This window comes from Capricornis sumatraensis, chromosome 7 (assembly GCF_032405125.1).
Source record: "Capricornis sumatraensis isolate serow.1 chromosome 7, serow.2, whole genome shotgun sequence".
NCBI classification, from domain to species: Eukaryota; Metazoa; Chordata; class Mammalia; order Artiodactyla; family Bovidae; genus Capricornis; species Capricornis sumatraensis.
Window position 1 is genome coordinate 35,044,992 of NC_091075.1, and position 7,754 is coordinate 35,052,745.

A 7,754-nucleotide genomic window follows, 5' to 3' on the forward strand; every position below is an offset into this window, starting at 1 on the left:
AGTTATATATATATATATGAAAGGAGAGGGCGTGCTAATTACCTTTCATACAGTGATTTTTTTTTTTCTGTCTCCAGTGTATTTTTTAGGCAGTCGGGATAGAAAAAAGATAAAGAAGATCTTGACATTTTAAAAATTTAATAATTACGTGAAACAGAAATACATGCTTCAGTGAAACATTTGATAAAAACGTTACATTAACTAGCTTGCCACAGACCTTGTATATTAATGCAGAACGAGGAAGTTGGTTGCTTCTCCATGGAAAGAGCTGAGAAAGTACTGAATGACAATCTCCCAGTACCAGAATGAAAAGATTTTTTGCAAGCATTCGCCTTAAAATCCTGAGGATTGTGACTTCCTTTCTTCTAATGGTTAACTTGTATCCAGTCTGGCCTTATTTCAGACTGGAGATGTGTTAACGAAACCAAGTGAGTAGTTGAGGCCAGGTATAAACAGGCCTAATATTTCAATTATAATTGGAATCTTTGGGAATGTTGCTACTTGGCATTTATGGATATCAAACTCTTCAACCTTGGAGCCCTCCCTTATCTCCAAATTTGGCAAATCTTTTCTTTTTACACTCTCACTTGAGCACTTCTCTCTAGTCTGGTGTTTTAGGCTGTTATTTCGCCAAACATAACTGTATATCACCTCTGTGAAATGGTTTCTTTCATTCACGTTGTGTGTTTTTTCCCTGAACATTCTGGGAAACGTGCTACCGTATTGTTACTTAGGTTAACAATTATGTTGAAAGGCATCTATTCAGCCCCCCAACCACTCTCCTCAGCCCCTTTGAATGCTTAGTTCAAGTTATCCCCATGAAGTCATATCCAGTCCTTTAACATGGGAATCATGGAATAAATGGGTTATCTGGCAGCTCAGCTGTAAAGAATTTGCCTGTAATGGAGGAGAATTGGTTTCTATCTGTTGGTTGGGAGGATCCCCTGGAGAAGGAAATGGCCACCCATTCCAGCATTCTACCTGGGAAATTCCATGGACATAGGAGGCAGCTGGGTTACAGTCCATGCGGTTGTAAAACAGTCCGGCATGACTTAGAGACTAAACAACAGCATACAGAATAAACTCATCCTTCTGTGTTTTCACAGCACACTCTACTTTTGTATTCGAGTCGGGACAAATTCTGAGCTACACCACTGACGCCTTGAGCGTGAGGACCATAGCTTATTCATGTTTTAGTCACATCATTTTACATAGAGCCCCTTGGTTGACTTGAAATTCATCACTTCCTTCTGAATTTGGCATAAATCAGTGCTTCTAAGAAGCAACCGCTGATTAATTCCTATCAATTTTCATCATTCCTTAATTTTTTTCTATTAGTACACATTGATTCAATATTGATTTTATTGACCTTATTGATATCATTTTACTTTTTACATGGTTCAGTTTCAATTTCATGGATCATATTTTGTTGTTACAGATTATGAAGTCTGGAAAAATAGACATATCTCCCCATAGCTTTCTTCTATTATATTTTATTACTCACAAGGACATTTTAAAAAACTGATGAGTTAGTATATGCTCAACCAAGAAAAAATTGTGAAGTAACTATTAACATGGAAAAAACACTCTAATATCTTAGAATCAGAGAACTAGGAAGAACTACAAAACATTAGCTAGCCCCGTCCTTGCTTAATAAATGTCATTGCTGGAGGTAGCTAAATACAGAAAATTGATACTATCTTCTCTACTGGAAATCTGTTCTAGTGTATTAGGAAGAAAACATTTTCATCATTCTAAAATCCTCCATCCAAATAATTTCTGAGTCCAGTGAATTCTAATTAATAGATTTTGCATGGAATATAAGTTTAAACACATTTTTAATTTTTGTGTTAACTATATTTTCTATTTTAGAAAATTGCATATCATGATTTAATATTTAGCCAGCCTTTTAATCTGTAAATTAGATGTTAAGTTCTAGAGGGAAAAATTAACAAATTCCTTGGCTCCACTTTTATATAGGCTTTTGATGAAGTCTATTTGTTAGTCTAGTAAAAGTAACTTTGTAATTCATGCGTTATTACACAAGTAGTTTGCTGCACTGAAATTCAAAACTGTGACATTATAACATTTTGGAGAAAAAACAGAACTTTCATTTACTAAACTTTTATAACCAATTGTTAATTTTGGAATAAAAATGTAATTGAACTATGATTTATGAATTTATTGTTTCTTTGTGAAGATTGTCACTTCAGTCATTAGTTGTCATGTGAACATCAGTAATTTGAAGAAATGGTTGATAATCTTAGCAACTTTAAAATGCAAAATATATAATGATTTTTACGGAAGAACATAATTTTGGAGGAATGTTAATTTATTGTTGAGGAGACATGAAATTACAATCTCCTTTAATTGTTATAATGTACTATGTGCAAAGAAAGCAACTTAATGAAAATACTTGGAACATACAAATTTTTCATTTTCGCTTTAAAAAAATATTTAAAATACCAGTGTCTTAACTTTAAAAATTAACTGCTCATAGGATAACATCAGTAAGTCAACTTACATTAGTCATATTTAAAGAACTCTTCAATAATATTCAGTTACTCAAGAGATTTATTTTGTTTTAGCATAAAGATCTGTAAATGTATGAGAAGTGTACTTAAAAATTAGGAGAAACTTAACTTGAATACCATAGAAAATAAATGGAGTACAATGCATTTTGGTCCTTCTTTCTAATTCACCATAACTGTATGATTAGTATTATAAATACAGATAGGCACACAAAACATGTCTAAGTATCATGTAACTTTATCATGAATATGAAGGAAAAAATCTATAAGAACAATAACTGACTATATATGCAAGTAGTAATAAATTATGACTGTAAAATTATAATTGACGTTCATTTGTAGAAGTGAGAAAGGAATTTTTGTTTGTTTGAGAGGCTGAAAAGGCAACTTTTATACTATGTAGATCAAAGAAGTTAGGAGCTCAATGGGAACTTAAGGCCTCTATTATTCAATGTCTGGTTTTCTAGAAAAAGATGAGAAACTTAGCCCTAGAAGTTGTACTGATAATTTGGTAAGGACTTGAACTTAGAAAACACATTTTTTTACTTTTAAATATGCTTCAAGAAAATCATTCTTACACATATTATACCATAATAACATATTCACATTGGGTATACTATGTTCTTTTATTTTTAGGTCAGCCTTGCAAGACTCATCACTTTCTACTCTGTCCAACTGTTTTACCCATAACACTAGTGATTGGTGAGACTCTCTTCCTTCCTACCTTTCTTCCTTCTTTCCTTTTTTCCTTCCTTCCCTCCATATTAAGCTCTTAATTCCTTCCTCCCTTTCAAAGCTTTCCCTAAATCTGTAAAGCTGCTTTACCAGAGCAATGTCATATTTTCTTCTAACTCAATGTGATGCAAATTCCAACCGGATTTTGCAACTAGATTATTTGATAATTTTTAAAATATAAACACTTTACCAAACTCATCTAGTATTAAAATTAATTCAAGTCAAAACTCTGAATTTTATAACTTTTCCACTGTTCATACATTAGCCATGATGTTGAAATTTTAGTAATAAGAGTTCAGTTATACATATTGGTAGACCTCTTTTACTTTAGACCTTTTATTTGTTCTGTCTGGATGTTGATATGGATTTTTAAGTGGAATATTAATATTAAATACCAAGCAGTTGGTATAGGGACATCAAATGATGACTTACAAGCCAACAGAAGTTCTGAGATTGGCCCCTCACTACATTATTTCCTGTCCCCACAAGATGGCAGCCATGCTTGTTGTAGATTTAATCAGCTTACTTTTTGAAATGTCTCAATACTTAACAGTTTACCAGAGTATAATTAACCCATATTAATCAAATTACTATATTTAAGTAAACAATACTTCAAGTTACCTTTTTTTGGTAACTTGATTTTCTGAAGTTTTATTTCTTCTATAGCTTTCAAAAATAGTAAATAACTATTATCATGCTCATATCTGCTTTATTCATGCCTTCTGAAATTTTATCAGTTACTTCAGAATTAAACATCAATAGAATGATCTTTAATAATATGACAGTCAATCCTATGATAGGGATAATTAGAACACTGTGATATATTATCATTCAAATTTTTGCTGTAGATGTTAAAGTTTTAAAATGAGGTTTATTTAGCTATATCTTTTTTTCTACAGAAAATATATTTTATACATCTTGAATTAAGAAATTTCACTTGGCCATGGAAGATGGAAATTGTCTATGAATTATATGATTGATCCTTTTGGTGTGGCATATCATTTGAAACAAATGTCTAACAAATAGGTCAAAAGTAAAAAGAAATGCATGATGTCAACTATAATAAATATCAATTATCTGACCCTTTAAAATCATATTTTTTATTTTCCCATGGTTAACCATTCTAATTCTGATTCTGAAATTAACTATTTCTTTTGAAACATATTTCTTGGGCACAGAAGCAGCTAAGATGCAAAGTATGTTTGTGCAATATGCTGCAGATAGAAAACTATACACTTTAGCCTAAAATATATTTTATAGCAGATGTCATGCGCAAAAATTTAAATAGAGAAACAAAAATTTGGTCAATAGTCATTTACACACGCACATAGTGGCTTTACAGGCTTTACTTTAAAGTAGTATTTAAATTCTAAACATTTCATTTCACTTCTTACTGGGTAGAGTACATAATCAGTATAGAGTCAGATATAATAAATTCATTATTCCTTGTTGGTCCTGTAAATTGATGGTGAATCTAAATATTTAATTAATATGAATAAATAGATTATCTCATAAGTGAAATGATAAAAAATTTTTAATATTGTGAAGTATAATTCCAGCAGCATAAGATGAGTATACTGACTCTGCAGAATAAACATTTTAGTAAGGTATCAAAGTAGTCTGTTAGTAAGATCATTTCACCTATTTACCAGTCCCCTCGTTTACAACACAAATAGTGGTTATATCTTGGTATAAAAATTATGAAAGATATTTTGAAAGGGTTCTTTGGGATATGACATAAAAAATTATCTCAGCAACAGAAGCCCAAACATGATTCTGCCCAAATTTAACTTGACTTATTCACAGTATGGTTGATATGACTAAAGAGAATGCAAGGGGGATAAAATTAAATTTTCTATTAAATATGATAGAATTCATCTAAAGTTTGCTAATATAAAATTAGTCATATTGTCAACATTTTGTTTCATTGTTTTTTTTTTACAATATACCGATTTATCACTTTGTAAGAAATTTCATCAAGATAGAACTGGACCATAAAGAATTAAACACAATATTAAGGTTATAAAAATGAAGCAATCTTACAAAAAATTTAATGCCTACAAAGTTAGAAATATCTGAACTACCATATCTTTCATTGTGTTCTAGGGAATTCTTTGTTTAGGGTGGGGGATGAGATTTACTGACCACATAAGGTCAAAACTACTAAGTAGATTTGTTTTTAGAGTGTATATTAACATATTAAAAACATAAGAGGTTTCTAGGTAAAAAAAAAATATTAACTTTTACTTAACCCACACTATCTCACACTTATATAACTGTTAATTTCCCCCTTTTATGCACAGAATGAACATTCCTTGTTGTACTGTTATATTATTTTTCAAAAATAATTTTTTGGTTTTTTTCCTCCTCTGTGGATGGCTAAATTAGCCAGATTGTAGATTTATAGTTTGGTTTATCCCTACCTATATATCTGGGGAGTTATTCTGTTTTGTAATACAATAGGAATTTCCTGTGTCTATTTTGAACTTCTATGATGAAGGAAAATATATCCCTCAACAATAAACATATTTTCTTTTTAAAATGTTTCATATATTTCCATTTCTGCTTAGGAAGTACAAAGCCAAAGGAGAACATTGCTCTGATTCTAAAAATAAGAAAATATTGGATGATCTATAAAAATGTAGAGGAACTAGAGATCAAATTGCCAACAATCATTGAATCACCAAAAAAGCAAAAGAGTTCCAGAAAAACATCTACTTCTGCTTTATTGACTACACCAAAGCCTTTGACTGTGTGGATCACAATAAACTGTGGGAAATTCTTAAAGAAATGGGAATACCAAACCACCTGACCTGCCTCCTAGGAAATCTGTATTCAGGTCAAGAAGCAAATTAGAACTGGACATGAAAAAAAAGGCTGGTTTCAAATCGGGAAAGGAGTATGTCAAGTCTCTGTATATTATCACCCTGCTTATTTAACTTATATGCAGAGTACATCATGCTAAATGCCAGGCTGGATGAAGCACAAGCTGGAATCAAGATTGCCGGGAGAAATATCAACAAACTCAGATATGCAGATGACACCACCCGTATAACAGAAAGCAAAGAAGAACTAAAGAGCCTCTTGATGAAAGTGAAAGAGGAGAGTGAAAAAGTTGGCTTAAAATTCAACATTCAGAAAACTAAGATCATGGCATCTGGTCCCATCACTTCATGGCAAATAGATAAGGAGATGATTGAAACAGTGACAGACTTTATTTTCTTGGGCTCCAAAATCACAGAGACATTACTTTGCCAACAAATATCCTTCTAGTCAAAGCTATGGTTTTTCCAGTAGTCATGTATGGATGTGAGAGTTGGACTATAAAGAAAGCTGAGCACTGAAGAGTTGATGCTTTTGAACTGTGGTATTGGAGAAGACTCTTGAGAGTCTCTTGGACTGCAAGGAGATCAAACCAGTCAATCCTAAAGGAAATCAATCCTGAATATTCATTGGAAGGACTGATGCTGAAGCCAAAACTCCAATACTTTGACTACCTGATGCAAAGAGCTGACTCATTGGAAAAGATCCTGATGCTCAGAAAGATTGAATGCGGGAGTAGAAGGGGACGACAGAGGATGAGATGGTTGGATGGCATCACCGACTTGATAGACATGAGTTTGAGTAAACGCTGGGAGTTGGTAATTGACAGGGAGCCTGGCGTGCTGCAGTCCATGGGGTAGCAAAGATTCAGACATGACTGAGCACTGAACTGATAAAAGTGTAACTTTCCTTGAACCCATCAGAAAGCTGAGGCAGTCAGACAGCAAAGCAAACTAAGCTCCAAAAAGTGGCAAGCTCCTCTAATGTGAGACAGGACACAAACTTTCTTCACTTTGGCAGAGCACAGAGGAAATATTTGGTGTAGCAAGTAAGAAAGTGAAAGTGAAGTCTCTCAGCACTGTCCGACTCTTTGCGACCCTATTGACTGAAGCCTATCAGACTCCTCCATCCATGGGATTTTCCAGGCAAGAATACTGGAGTGGGTTGCCGATTTCTTCTCCAGGATATCTTCCCGACCCAGGGATTGAACCTGGGTCAGACACTTTACCGTCTGAACCACCAGGGAAGTCCAAAAAAAGAAACATGGAACACTTCATGAATTTGCATGTCATCCCTGCTCAGGGGCCATGCTAATCTTCTCTGTATCATCCCAATTTTAGTATATGTGCTACAGAAGTGAGCATTGTAGGTAAGAAGAAATCATCAAAAATTTTAATAAAAAGGATGAATTTGAAGCAGCATAAAAGTTTAGAATAACTGGGGGCATCAGACACAAGACAGTGTTCACTCACTCATAAGCTCTTTTCTAGGGGCTCATGGAAAGGAATGAGAGCAGGGCAGGAAACCAGAAATACCCCCATAACTGCTGCAGGCATAGTGAAGGCAGAAGAGTCTCAAGATATGGTGCATTTGCATGGGCTCTTCTCATTAGGAAGAAAAATGCTTTACACTGCTGAGGAAGGGACAGCAAACTGTCTTTTAACC

The 7,754-nt window shown here is 33.5% G+C and overlaps 1 non-coding gene across 1 annotated transcript; it reads right to left on the minus strand.

The window, feature by feature from the left end:
- Positions 1-7,346: 7,346 nt before the first annotated feature.
- On the minus strand, positions 7,347-7,453 carry LOC138082499 (U6 spliceosomal RNA). The gene has a single exon (XR_011145126.1). It is a non-coding gene; the product is annotated as a U6 spliceosomal RNA (small nuclear RNA).
- Between the last annotated feature and the right edge of the window lie 301 nt (positions 7,454-7,754).